The 24,093-nt window shown below is 36.3% G+C and overlaps 1 pseudogene; it reads right to left on the bottom strand.

The window, feature by feature from the left end:
- Positions 1-10,538: 10,538 nt before the first annotated feature.
- On the bottom strand, positions 10,539-11,511 carry LOC133043146 (olfactory receptor 6C6-like; annotated as a pseudogene).
- Positions 11,512-24,093: the final 12,582 nt, after the last annotated feature.

Below are 24,093 nucleotides of genomic sequence, written 5' to 3'. Positions count from 1 at the left end.
GAGAGGTACATGTAAAATGAAATTAGAATACCTCCTAATACCATACAGAAAGATAAACTCAAAATGGATTAAAGACCTAAATGTAAGATCAGAAACTATAAAACTCTTAGAGGAAAACATAGGCATAACACTTGATGACATAAATCAAAGCAAGATTCTCTATGACCCTCCTCCTGGAGCAACTGAAATAAAAAAAGAGGTAAACAAGTGGGACCTCATTAAATTTAAAAGCTTTTTCACAGCAATGGAAACTATAAGCAAGGTGAAAAGGCAACCCTCAGAATGGGAGAAAATAATAGCAAATGAAACAACTGATAAAGGATTAATTTCCAAAAAACACAAGCAGCTCATACAACTCAATGCCAAAAAAAAACAAACAACCCAATCAAAAAGTGGGAAAAATACATAAACAGACATTTCTCCAAATAAGATATACAGATGGCTAACAAACACATGAAAAGATGGTCAACATCACTCATTATTGCTACTGCTGCTAAGTCTCTTCCATCGTGTCCGACTTGGCACGACCCCATAGACGGCAGCCCACAGGTGCCCCCGTCCCTAGGATTCTTCAGGCAAGAACACTGGAGTGGGTTGCCATTTCCTTCTCCAATGTGTGAAAGTGAAAAGTGAAAGTGAAGTCGCTCAGTCGTGTCCGACTCGTAGCGACCCCATGGACTGCAGCCTACCAGGCTGCTCCATCCATGGGATTTTCCAGGCAAGAGTACTGGAGTGGGGTGCCATTGCCTTCTCCATCACTCATTATTAGAGCAGTGCAAATCAAAACCACAATGAGATATCACCTTATACCAGTCAGAATGGCCATCATCAAGAAGTCTACAAACAATAAATTCTGGAAAGATTGTGGAAAAAAGGGAACGCTCTTGCACTGTTGGTGGGAATGTAAATTGACACAGCCGCTATGGAAGATCGTATGGAGATTCCTTAAAAAACTAGTAATGAAACCACCATATGACCAAGCAATCCCACTCCTAGGGATATACCCTGAGAAAACCAAAACTGAAAGAGGTACATGTATCCCATTGTTCACTGCAGCGCTATTTACAATAGCTAGAACATGGAAGCAACCTAGATGTCCATCAACAGATGAATGGACAAAGTTGTGGTATATATACACAATGGAATATTACTCAGCCATAAAAAGGAATGCATTTGAACCTGCTCTCATGAGGTGAATGGACCTAGAACCTATTATACAGAGTGAAGTGAGTCAGAAAGAGAAAAATAAATATTGTACTCTAATGTACATATATGGAATCTAGAAAAATGGTACTGAAGAATTTATTTACAGGGCAGCAATGGAGAAACAGACATAGAGAATAGACTTATGGACAAGGGGAGAGGTGAGGAGAGGGTGAGACGTATGGAAAGAGTAACATGGAAACTTACATTACCATGTGTAAAATAGATAGCCGAAAGGAATTTGCTGTATGGCTCAGGAAACTCAAACAGGGGCTCTGCATCAACCTAGAGGGGTGGGGTGGGGAGGGTGATGGGAGTGAATTTCGAAAGGGAGGGGATATATGTGTACCTATGGCTGATTCATGTTGAGGTTTGACAGAAAGCAAAATTCTGTAAAACAATTATCCTTCAATAAAAAATTAAATTAAAAAAAATTAAACTATGAAAAAGTAATATTATGAAAGAATCTTAAAATAATTTTCACTGAGTGAAAATTAAGTGTCACTTAAAAATGACGCTGCATTATTCCAGTTATATAAAGTCCAATACATTACAAAGTAATCTACAGTGGCAAGAAGTAGACAAGTAGTTTCTGAAGAATGGCGGCAGAGGGGTTGGAATCAGGAAATACAAACTTGCATTAATGAACTGCTGGTGGTGATTGATATCTACATGATCATGATTGTGGGGATGATTTCAGTCTTATAAAAGTCTTATAGAATCTAAAATATTTTAAAAATTTATAAAATATTTTATAAATAACAAACTATAAGTATACATAATTTATTGTATACCCTACCTCAATAAATTTTTTAAAGTGTATTTTCCCTAAGTTAATGTATCATGGAAAGTAAATACTGCATAATAAAATGGGCCTGTTGTCTATATCTACCACTGTTTTCTAAAATTGAGTTATGAAATAAATACAACTTGTTTCACAGAAACAGTGTCAATTAAAATTATTAATTGATTAGTAAAGTTTAATTCTCAAACCCAGTCTCGATTCCAATTCCTTTTCCACCTGAGAAATATATGTTAAATAATTCTGATCTGGGAAATAACAAATACTGTTCTCTTGTGGCAACACTGTTGTGGGTCTGTATATTTACAATTTCAACAAACTTCCACCCTACTTTGTCCACTAACTTGCTTTTAGAGGTGATAGTATCTATTTTCTCTCCTTTCTTTTATTTATGATTATAAGATGTTGTAATTCTTCCACCTGTTGTTTAGCCCAGCATAAATTCATTTGGCCCCAGTTGTTGGTGGCTATTTTTAGTATCTGCTATACCATGCCCTGTGTTCATACCTTAATATCAATTGATGGGCAACAGCAAATTCTTATTTCATGCACAAATTTTCAAGGTACTTAATTTTTTTGCATGCATGCTCAGTTGTGTCCAATTCCTTGTGACCTCACAGACTGTAGCCCACAGGCTCCTCTGTCCATGGGATTTTCCAAGCAAGAATCCTGGAGTGGGCTGCCATTTCCTCTTCCAAGGGATCTTCCCTACCCAAAATAGAACCCACATCTCCTGCATCTCCTGCATTGGTATTGGTACAGAATCCACCAAATCACCTGGGAATCTCTAATATTTAATTACTATTATTATCATTGAATGATTCTGCAAATCTAATGCTATAAAATTTCTTCCAAATGATCTACTCTCATAATTCTATTTTTATTTTCTTTCAAAAGCATCTTTGTTAGATATTTCAGCCACAGAGAAACAAAATTATGGTGTAAATCATGGAACTAATAGTCTCAAATTGAATCATTTTATTCACTAATAAAGGTCACAGTATGCAACTTGTTTATATATATATATATGTGTGTGTGTGTGTTATGTTATACATATTATACACACACATACACACACACACACACACACACACATACAGATTGTTAAGGAAAGTTTTCAGAGTTTGGTGAGATAAAGATTTGTCTGGAATGCCAGGTCCGCATGGTGCTAACAGTGCCTTACAGGGCTAGCAAGATTCTTTAAGCTTTTTATAGTTGTAAATCAAATTTCTCATAGTTAATATAGGTTGGCAGATTTAATACTTTAAGAAGAAAGAAGTATGCAGAATATTTATTAAGGGAAATATTTTCAGCACACACAATTTTTAGGATCTTCTACCCTACAGTTTAAGACCCAAATGTAATTCTTCTACAAAGATGCTTTTATTCAATGAACCTTTCTCTCTGTAATCAATAAAACTATATACATTCAATTTCAAGAGCAATGTCTTGCATGTACCCTTCAAAAATCATTTCAGGCCCCTAGGATTTTTGAGGCAATGTGTAAATAAATAAGTGAATGACAAATGGAAAAAAGGAAAAACAATTCTATTTCCAAGGTCTGGGATTTGTGAGTATAAAAATTTACACTAGAAGGTCTTGCAGCAAAGGACTTATTCCCCTTTCCCAATTTTGAACCTGTCCATTCTTCCATGTCCTACTCTAATTTTTGCTTCTTGACTTGCATGCAGGTTTCTTAGGAGGCAGGTAAGGTGGTCGAGTATTCCCATCTGTTTAAGAATTTTCCACAGTTTGTTGTGATCCACACAGTCAAAGGCTTTAGCATAGTTAGTAAAGCAGAAGTAGATGCTTTTCTGGAATTCCCTTGATTTTTTTCTATGATTCAAAGGATGTTGGCAACTTGAATTCTGGGTTCCTCTGCCTTTTCTAAATTCACCTTGTACTTCTGGAAGTTCTCAGTTCATGTACTGTTGAAGCCTAGCTTGAAGGATTGTGAGCATTAGTTTGCTAGCATGTGGAATGGGTGCAATTGTGCGGTAGTTTGAACATTCTTTGGCATTGCCTTTCTTTGGGACTGGAATAAAAACTGATTTTTCCAGTCCTGTGGCCACTGCTGAGTTTTCCAAATTTGCTGGCATATTGAGTGCAGCACTTTAGCAGCAGCATCTTTTAGGATTTGAAATAGCTCAACTGGAATTCCATCACTTCCACTAGCTTTGTTTGTAGTAATGCTTCCAAAGGCCCACTTGACTTCACACTCCAGGATGTCTGGCTCTAGGTGAGTGATCACACTATCATGGTTATCTGGGTCGGTAAAACCTTTTTTTTTTTTTTTTTTTTTGTACAGTTCTTCATATATTCTTGCCACCTCTTCTTAACATCACATGATAAAATGTGCCTTTTGACTGTGCTCCAGGTTCTCAGTCATGTCTGACTCTTAGTGACCCCATGGATCACCATTTTCTAAAACTGAGTTATGAAATAAATCCAACTTTGTTTCATAGCAACACAGTGTCACTTTACATCAGTAGCTAACATAAGGTTTAATTCTCAGTCAGTTTTCTCTCAATTCCAGTTCCCTTTCTTTATAAGTTAAGTAATTCTGATCCATGAAATAAGGAATATACTCTTTTCTTGTGGCATCACTAGTGTGGGTCTGTATATTCACTATTTCAGCAAATTTCTAACCAAGAAAGATATATTTTCTTTGTGCAGCTATTCCATCCACTAACTTGCTTTTAGAGGTGATAATATCACACCTTTTCTATCTCATTCTCTTTGTACATACTTATAAGACCTTATAATCCTTCCACCTGTTTGTCAGCCCAACATAAATTATTTGGCACCAGTTGTGAATGGCTGTTTTTAAAATCTGATATACCATGCCCTGTGTTTGTACCATTATATCAGTCTATGGGCAACAGTGAATTCTTATTTCATGTACAAGTTTTCAAGATACTTTTATTTTTACACTGGTGGTGCCAGCAGTAAAGAACCTACCTGCAAATGCAGGAAACAAAATGAGATGTGGGTTCAATCCCTCACTTGGGATGATCCTCTAGAGGAGGGCATGGCAACCCATTTCAGTGTTCTTGCCTGAAGAATCCCATGGTCAGAGGTGCATGGTGGGCTGCAGTCCGTAGAGTCACAAAGATCAGATACGACTGAAGCAACTTAGCACTCATAATGTTTAATTACTATTATTATCATTGAATGATTCTGAGAATCTAATGCTATAATGTTTCCCCAATGATCTATTCCTATAATTCTATTTTTATTTTCTTTTGAAAGCATCTTTGTTAGATATTTCAACTACCTAGTTATAAGATATAACCCTAAATTGAATTATTTTATTCACTAATAAAGTCCATTTTATTCAATTTGTTTAAATATGCATTTCTATATACATGTATATGTGTATATATACACATATACATATATGCAAAGATTGTTAAGGAAAGTCTCTAGAGTTTGGTGAGACAAACATTTGCCTGGAATTTCAAGTCTACATGGTGCTAACAGTGCCCTACTAGACTAGCAAGATTCTTTAAGCTTTTAATATTTGCAAATCAAATTTATCGTGGTTAACATATTTTGGCAGCTTTACTTCTATAAGAGGTAATGACTGTGCAGAGGAACATTTATTAAGGGAAATACTTTCAATACAGAGAACTCTTAAAACCTTCTATCATGTGGTTTAAGACACAAATGTAATTCTCAAATCAAGATGCTTTTATTCAATGAGCCTCTTTCTGTGTAATCAATTAAATTATAAACATTCAGTGTCAAGAACTACGTCTTGCATGTACTCTTCTACAACATCAAGCTCTTAGATTTGTTGCAATGATGAATGAAAAGTGAACACCGTTCTCTTTCTATCAGTTTGCTGAATATAAAGAATTTATAATATGGGACTTCCCTTTCTTCCTTTCCAGTGGTTAAGATTTCACCTTCCAATGCAGGGGGTGTGGGTTCAATCCCTGGTCGAGGAGCTAAGATTCCACATGCCTCCTGGCACAAACCCCAAACATAAAACAAAAACAATATTGTAACACATTTAAAAATGGTGCACATCAAAAATAATCTTTTTTTTAACAAATAATTTATCCTAGATCTTCTAGGTCTTGTTCTCCTTTAGACATACTTCTATCTAGACTTGTATGAGCCACAGGGGAAACTTGTTACTTTAATAGCAATATACATTTTTTTTTAACTTTTATCACTCTTTTCTTTATTCTTCCCTTCATCAGAAACCCCATCTACTATATCCTGTAGAAACATGACTTTCAATCAGGGTGCCAAAAGTGTTTGAAATAATATAAATAAATTACTTCAATTTAAGCATTCGTAATACCAAAATCTTTGAGCACTCTTCTATATAATGAGGGTGAGTTGAACAAGAAAGTGCAAAAAAACTCAGGTGTTCTAACTTGCTCCTAATACTGACATCATTTGTCAGACAGAGCTAGTGATAAAGGCAAAAACTTGCAATTCTAAGCCCATATTTCTGGTTGTTTTCAAATTATCTGCATTGAATTCTCTGTTGCCAAATCACCATGTATGACTTTCTGAGAGGTTTTCTAAGTGTGATGGAGAAACCAGGATGCCTTTTTCTAGAGTTTTTTCCCTTTATGTTGCTTATTTACAGTTTGTCTGTGAGAGGTACTGGTACAAAAGTCGGAAATTGGAAGAGAAGCAGAGGTTATTATTCTCCAGAAGTATCTGTGGCCAGACAGGTGAGCAGAGGCAAGACCCATGGTCAATTCTTAGTAAGGGAGAACTACAAACTTTACTCTTAAGGCTATTAATTAGTAATTCCTAAGAAATTACTGAGAGCTCCTGCCTTTTCCCACAAGATTTCCTGAACCACTCTCTACACGGCTGTAAGCTGAGATCTTCCATATTAGTTTTCTCAATATGATTCTAGCCAACATATGCACACTGTTTTTCACTTTTCAACACTCAGGTTGAGTCTTGGAACCTATTGCATTAAAATGAACTAGTAAACTAAGTTGGAATTGAGACGGACTCATAAATGAAGAACCAAATGATCAACGGTGTTGCTCCACATGTATCCTTCCTTTCTCTGTAGGGACACTTTCTGTTGCTTCTACTGCTTTGGAGAATAGGGAGTGAGCAGTAGCGTCACCAGGATACAGAGGAGCAAACCCTTTCCATCAAGTTCCTTCTGGCAGACAATTATTTCAAAGGACATTATGGGACAATAGATTTTTTTCAGTGAATGGCATTTTAAAATGTGGCATGTGTTGATTTTTCAACTGGTTGTTATAAATGATTCAGTATTGATGAAGATTCCTCAGAGTAACAATACCAAGGCCTAAGAATAGGAGACAGAATACAAGCTGTGACAAAAAAAAAAAAAAAAAACCCTAGAGATTCTGCTAAATTATATCAGAAAATGCAATGAACTAAGGATGCAGGGATCAGCTTGGGTAAACCTCAACACCTTTATGATGAGTAAGTGAATCTTACCATACATGATTTTTTTTTTTAATAAGAAGTTACAAAAAGGTATAACTCATCTATAGTGATTGAAAAGATGTCAGTGGTGGAATGGGGTGAGGTGATGACTATGAAGCAGCAAAGGGAACTACCTAACAAGATGTAAATGATCTCTATTTTTATTGTTGCATGGGTCTCAATATTTGTTCAAATCCACTGATTTTATATATGCACTATCATGTATAAAATAGACAGCTAGCAGGAAGCTGCTGTATAACATAGGGAGCTCATTCAGTGCTCTGTGATGACCAAGAGGGGTAGGATGGGGAGGCTCAAGAGGGAGGAGTTATAGGTGTAAGTAAATTCTTTTGTATAGCAGAAATTCACACAATCCTGTAAAGCAATTAGATGCCAATAAAAAAATCTAAAATGATAGTGTGTGTTTGTATGTATGGTGTACTTCATAAATTTGATTAAATTGATATAGCAGCATGGATTATGACATCTATAATTTACAAATGTTTTTTAAAATATATAGAAAGATCCCAAAACCCAGATATAAATCAGTTACCTTGAATTTGTTTCACAGGTTACCATCATTGTAGGCCTAAGACTATATTGAATATAAGCAATTTTAACCAAAGCATGGGGTTTAATTACTTTTACACAAAATAATGATAATTTATACAAATACTGATGCCATATTTTAAAACATTCTAGCTCTCTAGGTGAAGCTTGTTTAGTAGAATCTCAGTTCCTTTACACATTTTATGCCTCTGGTTACAGCTCTTTTAAAATATTTATTTCCTTATTCATCTTTCAAGGTTGATATCAATAAGCATTTCTCCTGGAAGGGCATTTTGATCCTTAAAATTAATCAGATTTCTATCTGATTTCCATCACAATGTCATTATGTAAGGTAATAATGATCACACTTTTTAATGGAATAAAATACTATAAGCAGATGCAGTGCTTATCATTTAGCACAGATGTTGAAGTATTTAGTTAAGAATATACCGTAAAGTTCATTTTTAGAAAGCAGTCAGCACATGATAACATCATTAATGAGAAGGGATATTTCTAGTCAGAGGTAGAATTTAATATTCTGCATTGAAGAAAGCAGTTTACTATTAAAGAATAAAATTATCTACCCAGAAAGAACAGGAAAAAAAAAAAAATGCAGAGATTCATAAGGTAGAGTAAACCCGATGTGATGTGAATCAATGAGCAGAGAAATGTCAGCTTCCCCTGTAATTTATGCATTCCATGATGGAAAAGTCTTGAGGCTACTGTAAGAATAAGACTGAAAACCAGAAGTAGGAGGCTTAAGTCCATAACCTGAGAACACCAGAGAACTCCTGACTCCAGGGAACATTAATCAATAGGAGCTCATCAAAAGCTTCTATACCTACACTGAAACCAAGCACCACCCAAGGGCCAACAAGTTCCAGAGCAAGACACACCATGCAAATTCTCCAGCAACACAGGAACATAGCCCTGAGCGTCAACATACAGGCTGCCCAAAGTCACACCAAACCCACTGACATCTCAAAACTCACTACTGGACACTCCATTGCACTCCAGAGAGAAGAAATCCAACTCCACCCACCAGAACACCAACACAAGCTTTCCTAAGCAGGAAACCTTGACAAGCCACCCGTCTAACCCCACCCACAGCGAGGAATCTCCACAATAAAGAGGAACCACAAACTGCCAGAATACAGAAAGGCCACCCGAAACACAGCAATCTAAATAAGATGGAAAGGCAGAGAAATACTCAGTAGGTAAAGGAACATGAAAAATTCCCAGCAAGCCAAACAAAAGAGGAAGAGATAGGGAATCTACCTGATAAAGAATGTCGAATAATGATAGTGAAAATGATCCAAAATACTGAAAACAAAATGGAGTTTTACATTTATTTACAGATAAAGAGCCTGGAGACAAGGATTGAGAAGATATAAGAAATGTTTAGCAAGGACCTAGAAGAAATAAAAGAGTCAATATATAATGACTAATGCAATAAATGAGATCAAAAATACTCTGGAGGGAACTAACAGTAGAATAATAGAGTCAAACGATAGGATAAGTGAGGTAGAAGATAGAATGGTAGAAATAAATGAAACAGAGAGGAAAAAAGAAAAAAGAATTAAAAGAAATGAGGACAACCTCAGAGACCTCTGGGACAAAGTTAAACACCCCAACATTCGAATCATAGGAGTCCCAGAAGAAGAGGACAAAAAGAAAGACCATGAGAAAATACTCGAGGAGATAATAGTTGAAAACTTCCCCAAAATGGGGAAGGAAATAGTCACACAAGTCTAAGAAAACCAGAGTCCCAAACAGGACAAACTCAAGGCAAAACACCCCAAGACACATACCAATCAAATTAACAAAGATAAAACACAAAGAACAAATATTAAAAGCAGCAAGGGAAAAACAACAAATAACACACAAGGGGATTCCATAAGGATAACAGCTGATCTTTCAATAGAAATTCTTCAGGCCAGAAGGGAATGGCAGGACATACTTAAAGTGATGAAAGAAAATAACCTACAGCCTAGATTACTGTACCCAGCAAGGATCTCATTCAAATATGAAGGAAAAATCAAAAGCTTTACAGACAAGCAAAAGCTGAGAGAATTTAGCACCACCAAACCAGCTCTTCAACAAATGCTAAAGGATCTTCTCTAGACAGGAAACACAGAAAGGGTGTATAAACTCGAACCCAAAACAACAAAGTAAATGGCAATGGGATCACACTTATCAATAATTACCTTAAATGTAAATGGGTTGAATGCCCCAACCAAAAGACAAAGACTGGTTGAATGGATACAAAAACAAGGCCCCTATATATGTTGTCTACAAGAGACCCACCTCCAAACAACGGAAACATACAGACTGAAAGTGAAGGGCTGGAAAAAGACATTCCACACAAACAAAGAATAAAATTATCTACCCAGAAAGAACAGAAAAAAATTGCAGAGATTCGTAAGGTTGAGTAAACCCAATGTGATATGAATCAATGAGCAGAAAAATGTCATAGCTATGAACTGTTGAATTGAAAACTGTTTTCAATTCATTCACTCATATTTCAACATCTTATTGATATCTACATTTTTGTCTCACTGTTTTGAAAATAACAAAACCTTTGAAGCACATCTTTGAGAGCTTCTTTCACCTGCTGTCTCTTTAAGGTGTTAATAAAGGGGGTTAGTAAAGGACCAACAGAGGTCCTGAGCACAGCTACAACTTTAGTTAAAGTCATGCTTTTCTTAGCTGATGATCACCTTTTTCTAGCTGATGATTTCATATATGTAAAAATACAACTCCCATAAGTGATAGATACAACAACCATGTGCAAGAAACAGGTGGAAAAGGCTTTTGTTCACTGTTGAACAGAAGGGAATTTTAGGATGATTTTGAAGATGTATGTGTAGGAGAGGACCACCAACAACAGAGTGACTACAAGTGTCACCACAGCTAAGACAACAGCCATTAATTCTGGGACATGTGTGTCTGTGTAAGAGAGCTGAAGGATAGGGGAAGTGTCACAGAGGAACTGACCAATTACTTTGGAAGCATAGAAATCCAGCTTAAGTTCTAAGACCAAAGGAGGAAATATAGTTAGGAAGCCAGTTATCCAACAGCTGAGTACAAGCTGATGGCACACTTTTCTGTTCATAATGATTGGGTAATGCAATGGCTTACAGATGGCAGCATAGCAGTCATAGGATATGGCAGCCAAAAGATAAAACTCTGTAGCTCCTAATAGAAGAAAAAAAGAATAATTGTGTTACCCAGACACTGTAAGAAATAGTTTTGTCTCCAGTTAGAAGGCTGATCAAGAATTTTGAAATGCAGGTGGTTGTGAATGAAATCTCCAAGAAAGAGAAATTTTGAAGGAAGACATACATTGAAGTCCTGAGACGGGGGTCCAGAAAGGTGAGGAGGATAATGATTAAATTCCCCATTACACTCAAGATGTAGTTGAAAAATAGAAACAGGAAAATCACAATTTGCAATTGTGGGTCATCTGTCAATCCTAGAAGTGTGAAGTCTATTTCCATTGAATTGTTCTTCATTTTTCCCCCTCTTATAAAAGCTAGAGGAAACAAAAACTGAGTTACAAGTTAGAAAAGAGTTTTCTTCATTCTCAGCCATACAATGTTTCATATTCAGAAACATAACTATGTGCAAATATTTTCTCAAGTCTACTTTGATTCCATCAAAATGAATATGTCAATCATTTATATAAGTACTGAGATTTTCCCCTTGACAAAAGTCCTATTTACCATTAATAGAAGACTTAATTATTTGAAATTTAGCTCTGCAATTTAGCATCAATCATTGAGCCACCATTAAGACCTTATCCTAACAGATTCTTTATATGTTCATACTTTCTGTTTTCTGATTCTAACAAATATCTCATCATTATTATATCTTTTATTCATGACTAAGTTCCATTTCTATTTCTTTCTTATTTATTTTGTTATTATCTTCTTTCAGATATTTTCTTAACAGTCTTCCCTGTTGGGTCACAGGTAAAGAATCCACCTGCCAATGCAGGAGACTCAAGAGACGCTGGTTTGATCCCTGGGTGGGGAAGATCCCCTGGAGAAGGAAATGGCAACTCACTCCAGTATTCTTACCAGGCAAATCTCATGGACAGAGGAGCCTGGTGGGTTATAGCCCATGGGGTTACAAAGACTCAGACATGACTGAGCACAGAGAGTGCATTTTCTTTAACTCCATTTGCTTGTCTCTCCATATACTTTATTAACAGGGCTTCCTTGGTGGCTCAAAGAATCTGCCTGCAACAGAGGAGACCTGGGTTCCACCCCTGGGTCAGGAAGATCCCCAGGAGAAGGGAATGGAGACTCACTCCAGTATTCTTGCCTGGGAAATTCCATAGACAGAGGAGCCTGGTCAGCTACAGTCCAGGGGATCGCAAAAAGTTGGACACGACTGAGTGACTAACACTCTAAATTCCACATTAGAAAATTCAGTCATTAACGATCTCTTAAATCTGTATGACTAAGGAAAAAAACAGAAAAGCTAAAATTAGTATTTCTATATTTTAATCTTGATTTTATTTCATTCAGCTTATAATAAACTTATATTGCTTTCCTTAGTTCTGCAGGTACATTAAGAAGCCTTATATTTTCATTTGTATATAAAATTATTTTTAAGTACAATTTTCCTCACTGACTAGTGCTACAGCAGTATTTCATGTGTGTGTGTATGTGTATGTGTGTGTGTTTGTGTGTGTGTGTGTGTAAGTCACTCAGCTGTGTCTCACTCTTTGTGACCCCATGGACTGTGGCCTGCCAGGCTCCTCTGTCCATGGAATTCTCCAGGAGAGAATATTGGAATGGGCTGCTGTTTTCTTCCCCAGGGGTCTTCCCAGGGCAGGGATGGAACCCGGGCTCCAGCGTTGCAGGCAGATTCTTTACCGTGTGAGCCACCAGTGAAGCACACAGCAACGTTTCATAGTCACCAGTTCTAATCTGTCTTTTTCTAACTATATTATTTATACTAGAGACTATTTTTCTTGACTAATTTCCATAATTGGCAGGTATTGTTCAAAAAACTTTTTTTTCTTTTTTCCTATTTTAAAATAAAAGCTATCATTCAGTTCAGTTAAGTTGCTCAGTCGTGTCAGACTCCTTGCGACGACATGGACTGCAGCAGGCCAGGCCTTCCTGTCCATCACCAACTCCCGGAGCTTACTCAAACTCATGTCCATTGAGTCGGTAATGCCATCCAATCACCTCATCCTCTGTTCTCCCCTTCTCCTCCCACCTACAATCTTTCCCAGCATTAGGGTCTTTTCAGATGAATCAGTTCTTCGCATCAGGTGGTCAATGTATTGGAGTTTCAGCTTCAGCATCAGTCCTTCCAATGAACACCCAGGACTGATCTCCTTTAGGATGGACTGGTTGGATCTCCTTGCAGTCCAAGGGACTCACAAGAGTCTTCTCCAACACCATAGTTCAAAAGCATCATTCCTTCAGTGCTCAGATTTCTTTATAGTCCAACTCTCACATCCATACATGACTCCTGGAAAAACCATAGCCTTGACTAGATGGACCTTTGCTGACAAAGTAATGTCTCTGCTTTTTAACATGCTGTCTAGATTGGTCATAACTTTTCTTCCAAGGAGTAAGTGTTTTTTAATTTCATGGCTGCAGTCACCATCTGCAGTGATTTTGGAGCCCAAAAAATAAAGTCTCTCACTGTTTCCACTGCTTCCCCATCTATTTGCCATGAAGTGATGGGACCAGATGCCATGATCTTAGTTTTCTGAATGTTGAGCTTTAAGTCAACTTTTTCATTCTCCTCTTTCACTTTCATCAAGAGACTCTTTACTTATTCTTCACTTTCTACCATAAGGGTGGTGTCATCTGCATATCGTAGAAAATATAAAAAACCATAGAAGCATTTCCCCTTTCCTTTCAATTAATTTATATATATATTACTCTAGTTTTCTTGATAGCAATATCATTCTTTATTTAAAGATATTCTCTTAAAGTTACTGAATCACTAGAAACTTGGTGTTAAACATATCTGAATACTTGCCACCACAGTGAATATTTACTGTTCGTGAATAATATGGTAAGTCCTTGCATTTCAACATAAAAGTATTTCTATATGATTGTCCCTTAAGATAGTTCATTAATCACATTCCTTTCACTATGAGGAAATATGAATCTGAGTTTTTTATTCTTTATCTGTAAAATGTATATGACATGGGTGACTAAATATAACAAATACATTACTTCTTCATTTCATCATTGTATCCTCTTTTTCATAATATCCTGAATGTCACTATGCATACTAATTATTTTTATCCTTGAATTGACTGCAAATGTGTTTGTTAAATTTCCTCAAGCTATAGAGCAGTTGCTCTTAATTTTTCCTTCATAATTCATCCAATGCCACCATAAGTTTGTAAAGTTAGATAAATAAAACTGGAGACTCCTGTATATTGAGAGAGAGGCCAAGGCAAAAGCCAGCACCAACTTCCAGAGAGATGCTTGTAAAAAGTAGATAATACAACAATATATGGAAATGCACATGATTTAAAACAGAAAAATGTTATATGTGTGTGTGTGTGTGTGTGTGTGTGTGTGTGTGTATATATATATATATATATATATTGCATATCGTGAAATTGCATAGAAAAATGTACCTCTTCATCAAAAGGAATAGATCAGATAATACAACTTAAAGACAAATTTAATTCCTTACTAGTACGTCCAAAACTTTTCCCCAACTTCTGATTCAGGGGAAAAAATTAAAATTAGACTTACCTTATATAGGATATATTAGAGTATCTTTTTTATTGTTTTTGTTTGGTACATAAAAGTATATATAGACCAACTAAATTAAGTGTGATGATCATCATTTCAAGATATTATCCAATTATGAAAGAAATAGAGAAAATCTAATTTGTCCTTCAGAAGGATTAAAAAGTTGAGATGTTTTATTTATTTTTCAAAATATTTCCCATTGTTTACTTAAGTTCACATTTACTGCATCTCAGTATTCACATACTAAAGAGTACTGATTTATCTCTAGTATCCTTTCATTCTGGTTTGTCAGGAAATTTTTCATAATCTTTAAGTGGAAGTGTTATATCAAAAATAAAAACCTAGAAATAAATACAATATTTAAGTACAGAAATTTAACATATCCCCTGAGTCTGAGCTAAAGTTTTACCTTTTGGCTTAATAAAGACACAAGGGAACCTACTGAATTTAGCAAATTTAGAGTCTGGTATTCAGAAAATTCTATTTACTACAAAAACAAAAACAAAACAAAACACTCAGTTGTTGCTGTTGAATGTGGGAAATAAGGAACAACATCAGCTGCTTCATAGTCCTAAGGCAATAGGAGACATCAGGTGTAAAGAAGACTTTAATGCTGCAAATTGACTGTATCTTATAATGAGAGTTTCAATTCTTTATTTACTAGAATTTTCAGGTCTTTTTTTTATTTTAAAAGAGTGCTTCCTTTTGAAATATGAAAATAAAACCAATAACGATACCTTTGTTATGTGACAATGAGAGCCTCAGTTCAGTTCAGTTGCTCAGTCATGTCCGACTCTTTGCAACCCCATGGACTGCAGCACGCCAAGCTTCCCTGTCCTTCATTAACTCCCGGAGTCCACCCAAACTCATGTCCATTGAGTCGGTGATGCCATAAAGCCATCTCATCCTCTGTCATCCCCTTCTCCTCCTGCCTTCAATCTTTCCCAGCATCAGGGTCTTTTCCAATGAGTCAGCTCTTCGCATCAGGTGGTCAATGTATTGGAGTTTCAGCTTCAACATCAGTCCTTCCAATGAACACCCAGGACTGATCTCCTTTAGGATGGACTGGTTGGATCTCCTTGCAGTCAAAGGGACTCTCAAGTGTCTTCTCCAACACCACAGTTCAAAAGCATCAATTCATCAGTGCTCAGCTTTCTTTATAGTCCAACTCTCACATCCATACATGACTACTGGAAAAACCATAGCCTTGACTAGATGGACCTTTGTTGGTAAAGTAATGTCTCTGCTTTTTAATATGCTGTCTCGTTTGGTCATAACTTTCCTTCCAAGGAGTAAGAGTCTTTTAATTTTATGGCTACACTCACCATCTGCAGTGATTTTGGAGTCCCCACTGTTTCCACTGTTTCCCCATCTATTTGTCATGAAGTGATGGGACTGGAATGAGAGTCTATTCAGGAGAAATTATATATCTGAAACATTTGCCCTCAATATAAAAGAGTATGCTCCAAATGTACATTTATACGAGACATAATTCTAATATATTATTAAACAAAGTCTCCTACAGCTTTGTTGAGACCACCAAAAGTCACTCAAAGCTAATTGAGACTTGTTATTGGTGTTTAAATAGGAAGAAAAAATGTTTACTGACATTCATTCTCAAGGCAATTTCAGGTCTACTATAGGAATTCAGAATTGAATGGCAGCCGACTCCTTTGTTATAGAGAAAACAATATAGATCAATTTCTAAAAAAAAGAAAAAAGAAAAAATCTCTTTCCAACTGATCTGCCTTTTGCCCTTTGTTAAAAAATCAGCTATCTATATAGGTTTTGTCTATTTCTGGAGTCTCTATTATGTTCTACAGATGTATTTATTTACTTTAATACCATGCCACACTGCAATGATGACTGTAACTTTACAATTAGTAAAAAATTAAGTAGCTCAACTTGTATTCCTCGAATCTGCCAAATCATTCAACAGTTCTTTGGGAAGGACTGCAACCCTCTGTAGACCAGGGAGGGACTCATGGAGAGTTGTGGCCTCTCCAAGTTAGTGTTTTAGAATTCTCAATAACTATTTACAGAAGACCAAATTCAACTGAATTACGGAGGGATGGCTACTAGAGATTTTGTCTAATGATCTCTTCCTCTTTATCAGGCCACCTCTGCCTGCCAATAAAGTCTCTAAAATATCTCACACATTTACCTAAAAGATATATATGAAGTTTTACATAATATTTTGTTTTAGGATTGAATGTGACAAGATTGATCCTTCTTGATTTTGGAGAGATCCCATTCCAACAAATACTTCTAAAGTGAAAGAATCAAGGTAAAACTCTCTTATAGAAGCATAAGTGCTGTATTTTCTGGATTCTGGAAGCAGATATCCATGTGTAGTTAAAACCATATTCTGTAAACATTGCCTAGTGCCAATTATAGGATTCTCAGTTCTTACTAAATTTTATTGGCAGGAGTGGGCAATTTATTTACTTGGTTATCACATGTAACTCTTAATTTGAACTGCGTTTGAAGGACACTGTTGATGTGAGGTACTTGCATTAGCTGAGGGATAGCAGCATTATTAATATAAGCTGCATATACAATATTCAATAACTTCCATATTATATAATGAAGCTACTGTCACAAATTTAGTATCCTATTATATGTCCTATTTATGTAATTTACATTTTCTGGATTTTTAAAATATATTTATTGACTCAATTTATTTTCTTTCTAAAAAAACTACAGATTTATTCAAATGTCTCATTATCAATTTATATTTTAGTTCCTTCATTTGCTATGTGTCATTCTCTGCTTGAATTTCCATGACTCTGCATGGTTAGAAAACAATAGAGAATAATTAATTGCATTTTTAAAATGTGTTAATGTCACAACAAAGTTATTACCATCATTTTATTTTTGTTATTTAAGACCTTTGTAGACATTGTTAAGGGGCTTCCCTGGTGGCTCAGTGGTAAAGAATCTGCCTGCCAATGCAGGAGATGCGGGTTTGATCCCCATGTTGGTAAGGTCCTCTGTAGGAGGAAATGGCAGCCCACAGCAGTAGTCTTACCTGGGAATCCCCTGGATAAAGGAGTCTGGCAGGTTATAGTCAATAGGGTCACAAAAGAGTTGAACACAACTTAGCAAGTAAACAACAACAGCAAAGTCATCTAACATCATTCATTTCTAAAGCCGTTTGGCTGTTACTAGGTCCTTTACATTTCTGAAAGAATTTAAGAATTGGCTTGTCAATTTCCACACACATTCCACAAAAAAAAAAAGTCATTTTAGAGATTTTCAGTGAGATTGCACTAAATCAACAGATCAATTTCAAACTGACATCTAAAAAATATTGAGTTTCTGAACTATTAACCCCATCAGACCCATGAACACAACCATTTTATCTCTTTATTTAATTTTGGATCTTCTTCATTTGTCTCAACCATGTTGTACAGATTTTAGTGTACATTATTTATACATTTTGGATTGACAGGTAAGTATTTTATGTTTATATATTGAAAATTGCATTTTAAAATTAATTTCCAATTTTATAGAAATATGAATATTTTTTGTATTTTTGTATTCTGGAAATTGTTCTCAATTATTTATTAATCATAATAACACTTTCATAGGTTCATTGGAGTTTTCCACTTTGACAATTATGTTATTTGAATTAAGAAAATATATTTCTAAATTTTTAATTTGGATGTCTTTTATTTACTTTCTTAGACTTGTTGCACTGGCTAGAACTTCCAAGTTAATGTTAAATGACAGTGAGAAAAGTAAACATCCTTGTTTGTTTGCTTTTCCCTGATGTTGGGAAGGAAAAAAAAATTTTTTTTTAACTTAGGCATGCTGTTAGCTAGGCTTCCAGGTGGTGCTAGCGGTAAAGAACCTGTGGGCCAATTGAGGAGACATAAGAGACATAAGTTCAATCTCTGGGTGGGGAAGGTCCCCTGGAGGAAGGCATGGCAACCCACTCCAGTATTCTTGCCTGGAGAATCCACGGACAGAGGAACCTGGTGGGCTATGATCCATAGGATTGCAAAGAAACATGACTGAAGTGACTTGGCAAACATGCACATGCTCTTATCTTCAGGAGCCTTGGAATTCCTTCATCTAGTTTAGGGAGTTCCTTTGTATCCCTAGATTTCTTAAAGTTTTTCTCAGTCATGGATATTGAGTTTTTTAAATCATTTATTTGTGTATGTTTAAATGACTTTTCTTTTGTTGTTGACACAATGAAATATATTTTCCCCCTAAAGTTAAATCAACAATGCATTCCTGAAAGAAACTTTAGTTATGATAAAATAACATTTTTATATTGTTGGATGCCATTTGAAATAGCTTTAAATGTATTCATGAAGATTATGCTATATAATTTTATTTTATTTTAATGTCTTTGCCTGCTTTTGATATCAAGGTAATGATGACTTAAAAATGAATTGGTAATTTTTCCCTCCTATGCAAATTTTTGGAAGAATGTGTGTATAATTATAATTTCATAAAATTTTTGTAAGAATCTGATTTGTAAAATCTGATTTTAGTTATTTCTTTCCTGAGGGGAGTTTGTGAACTACATACCATTTCAATTTACTGAAGTTTTTATAAGGTTGCTGGAGGCACCCAAGTCAAACCTACTTCTTTCAGATTACCTGTTAAATGACACCACCTGAACAGCAGAAAGGGAAGAGGCACTTAAGAACCTCTTGATGAAGGTGAAAGAGGAGACTGAAAAGCTGGCTTAAAACTCAATATTCAGAAAACTAAGATCACGGCATTTGATCCCATCACTTCATGGCAAGTAGATGGGGAAACAATGGAAACAGTGACAGACTTTATTTTCTTGGGCTCCAAATCACTGAGGACAATGGCTGCAGCTATGAAATTAAAAGATGTTTGCTCATTGGAAGAAAAACTATGGCAAACCTAGAAAGTGTATTAAAAAGCAGAGACATCACTTTGTCACAAAGGTCCATATAGTCAAGGTTATGACTTTTCCGGTAGTCGTGTACAGATGTAAGAGTTGGACCATAAAGAAGGCTGATCACCCAAGAACTGATGCTTTCAAACTGTGGTGTTGGAGAAGCCTCTTGAGAGTCCCTTGAACAGGAAGGAGATCAAACCAGTCAATCCTAAAGGAAATCAGTCCTGAATATTCATTGGAAGGACTAATGCTGAAACTCCAATACTTTGGCCCCTGATTGTGAAGATCTGACTCACTGGAAAAGACCCTGATGCTGGGGAATATTGAGGACAAGAGAAGAAGATGAGAGAGGATGAGATATTTGGATGGCATCACTGACTCGGTGGACATGAATCTGAGCAAACTCAGGGAGATAGTGAAGGACAGGGAAGCTGATGTGCTGCAGTCCATGGGGTCACAAAGAGTTGAACACTACTTAGCAACTGAAGAACAACAATACAGTAGTATATTCCTCAGTCATAAAAGAAATAAAATAAAACTGGGTCATTTGCAGTAATCTGAATGCACCTAGACTCTATCATGCAGAGTAAAGTAAGTCAGAAAGAGAAAAACAAATATCATATTAACACATATGTATGGAAACTAGAAAGACATTACAGATGAGCCTGTTTGCAAGGCAGAAATAGAGATGCAGATGTAGAGAATGGACATGTGGACACAGAGGAGGTAGGGCAGGGTGATATGAATTGGGAGAGGATTGACATATATACATTACCATATGCCAAACAGGAGCTAGTGGGAAGCTTCTGTATAGCACAACTTGGTACCTATGAAGACCCAGAGAGGCGGGATGGGGACAGTGGGAGGGGGGTTTAAGGAACAGAGGATACATGTATACATGTAGTTGATTCACTTCTTTGTACAGCAGAAATTAACACAAAATTCTAAAGCAATTCTAATTCAATAAAAATAAAATCAGCCAGTAATATAAGGCATCTTTCATCTGTATTTTGAAATACTTGTAATGTTAAAAGCTCTTTCATAGATACTGACAACTAGTTTTACAGAAATGCTTTAAGACAACAATTTTTAAACTACACATACTCTAATTTGAGCATTAACAATAATGGTTAATGTCTGCTACCATTAGTTTTAATTTCATTAGATAATGTATGCACAAATAAACTGGTAGTGTTACAAAAAAAAAATACAAAAAAAGCTCATACTTATGAAGAATCTCAAGAAATTCCTGCAGTTTCTTAGTTTCTGAAGCCAAAATTCAACATTTAAGCTTTGTCAAAGTGGAAAATTCTGGATCAGAACTTAGGCGTTTAGTTCAGAGCACTGAAATCTTATCCCCTAAGAAGCACAATGAATCCATCATTTCTCAAAAAATATGTGAAACACAGGTTTGAAAGATCTCATTCCTTATTTTGATTAAGATTTCCTGCCTTAACTGTGGACAATCATAGATTACATCTTATTTGTATTGTTAATTATCATACAGAGCCCTCAACATTTGCATACAGTTTTGAGTATGCAGTAGAAGAAAAGAAAGAAAATTCATAATCATACCAGAGGGAGATTCAGAGAACAGAAGCCATGAAAGTAACAGAAATAAAAAGAGACTCAAGAATATCCACACATATTTACCTTACAGTTTGAAAATAATGAGAAATAATTTCAATAAAGAACTAATTACCAATAAAAAATAATTGGTATAAAGAGTCCAAGGAATACTCGGCCAACAATGAGAAGCAGAAGAATAAATGGTCATGAAAGAAGACAACATGAAACATAGAAGGGAACAGCTACCCACTCCAGTATTCTGGCCTGGGGAATTCCATGGGCCATATTCCATGGGGTCACAGAGGCAGACAGGACTGAGCGACTTTCACTTCACATCACTTCACTTCACAGTGGTTATCAGGAATTTATAGATCAGTGGGAATGAGATTCTGTAGAAGGAGAGATTTCAGAGGATAAATATATTAAAATGTTTAGGAAAAGATTCAGCAGGATCAAGAGGATAAGCTCTCAATCATAGTCTACATTATTTTTCTTGCAAAATAGAAACAGGAAAATAACAATTTGCAGTAAGGTTAATCTGTCAGTTTAAGCTGAATGATCTCTATCTCCAGTCATTGGTTCTCACTTTTCTTTTATGTATTTACTGAAACCACACAATTACTAGTTAAAAGTAATATTAAACCGACAAGCAAAGAAAGAAATTTTTCAGAATCCTATTCATGAGCACCTATTTTTTTTCTGCATAAGTATCACATGATACAGTCATGTAACAAACTGCTTTTGAGATCATGATATTCTAAGACTTCTTTCCCATTAAATAATTTGTATAGTCCCTATTTGTCAAAACACAATTTGTTCTAATATTTCCAGTGTGACTCCTACAATATGAATGTTTTAAAGAATCAGGGCATATAAGTCTTTTGAATTATACTTTCTAATGACATTAAAAAATAGTTGTAACATATTTTAAAGAGCTTCACTTGTAGTTTAGTTGATAAAGAATCTGCCTGCAATGCAGAAGACCCAGGTTCAATTCCTGGGTCAGAAAGATCCCCTGAAGAAGGAAATGACAACCCACTCCAGCATTCTTGCCTGGAGAATCCTATGGACAGAGGAACCTGGTAGGCTACAGTCCATGGGGTCGCAATAGTCAGACACGACTTAGTGACTAAATCACCACCAATATATTTTAAATGTTTCTGGCTCAGCTGGTAAAGTATCTGCCTGCAATGCAGGAGACCTGGGTTTGATCCCTGGGTTGGGAAGATCCCCCAGAGAAGGGAAAGGCTATCCGCTCCAGTATTCTGGCCTGGAAAACTCCCGTGGACTCTAGTCCATGGGGTTGCAAAGAGTCCAACTTTAGGCAGAAGTAAGTTCTGCCTAAACTTAACAAGCTGTTGAAAGGTTGTTGCTGAACGATAAAGCGCTGGGATTCTTGGCCTCCAGAGGAGACTAATTCAATCCAGGGCCAGAGACAAGGCTGGATTGCTCAGAGCTTTTGTGTAATAAAGTTTTATTAAAGTATAAAGGAGATAGAGAAAGCTTCTGACATAGGCATCAGAAGGGGACAGAAAGAGTACCCTCCTGCTAGTCTTCAGCTGGACGTTATATAGTCACTCGCAGTCTGTTAATGAAAAGAAAGAAATGTCTTACAACTCAGAATGGCACCAGGCCCCTCATCCATAAGTTGCATTCTGTGATAATCTTGGCACCAGATAATTCATCCGGCCATAAAACAATTGACTTGAATCTTGTCGAAGGGCAGATTACCATACAAATAGTTTCATTTACATAGATTAGGGGAACAATATCTGAGTATAACTTGCTGGTCTGTCAAGTAGTTTCTGAGCCATTTGGGGGAACTTACAGAGTTGGGGTAAATGCATAGCACATTAACATAGCTTGAGACAAACATTTCCATAAGAAAAATTTATTGGTTAACTCAACGTTTTGAGAATAGTTAGCTTCAGGTGAAACCAGGTGTCATGGCAACACAGTATTTTAAGAGAAACCTCCTTTTAAATTTGTATAGAGAAGGAAATACATATATATATATATATCTTGCCAGTTTGTTTCCTCCTGCTGCTTAAGAGAGATTAAAATGTCTGCCACTTGCAGCCTATTTCCTCCTTTTGGGGACCCCTGGCCTTCCTGCCTGTTACCCTCTCATTCCCCTCTTTTCTTTTAGGAGAATTATGTTGCCTAGGGAAAAGGGGCATCGTTCTCGTTCCATAACTGCTTCCGAGCTGACAAGGGGCATTGTCCCTAAACTGGTGAGGCAACATATTCTCCTAATCCTCATACTGAGGATGTCTGATCCAGGGGCCCCATAGAGTAGCCGGAAGAAGCTGCAGTGATGCAGGAGTTTGAGCAACCATTTGTAACTTAAAAGCATTCATGCGACTAGAAACAAATCCAGTTGTACAGTTACAGATGCAGGGAGCAAACAGCAAAAACAAAACAATCAGAATTATTGTAATTAAGATAGTTTTCCACCATGGGGAACATAGCTAGTTAATGTCTCCCAAAGTAAGGCAATTGAGGCTTCAGGAGTATCCATGGCCCCAATCATCTTGTTCATGTGTTTAGTAAAATGAGTAACATTAGTGCTCATATCAGGTATCTATATGCAGATTGAGTATGAATAATGGCACAAGTTCCTCCTTGAGCAGCTGTCAGAATATCTAAAGCCAATCTGTTTTGTAAAACCACCTTTCTAATTTGTGCTTGTTCAGCATTAAGAGCTGAAATAGCTTTTTGAGAATCTTGTAATGCCTGTTGAGTAAAATTAGTCAAAGCATCCACTCGTAGTGTAACATCTGTGGTTCCCAAAGAGGGGACAAACACTGCAGCCAAATAATCATACCAGTGAGATACAGACCTTGCCCACCGGGTTTTAAGGTGGGGTAAATTAGCAGGCTTCTCTGGAAACT

Source organism: Dama dama, chromosome 22, assembly GCF_033118175.1.
Source record: "Dama dama isolate Ldn47 chromosome 22, ASM3311817v1, whole genome shotgun sequence".
NCBI classification, from domain to species: Eukaryota; Metazoa; Chordata; class Mammalia; order Artiodactyla; family Cervidae; genus Dama; species Dama dama.
This window is presented reverse-complemented; position numbering and strand designations above follow the sequence as displayed.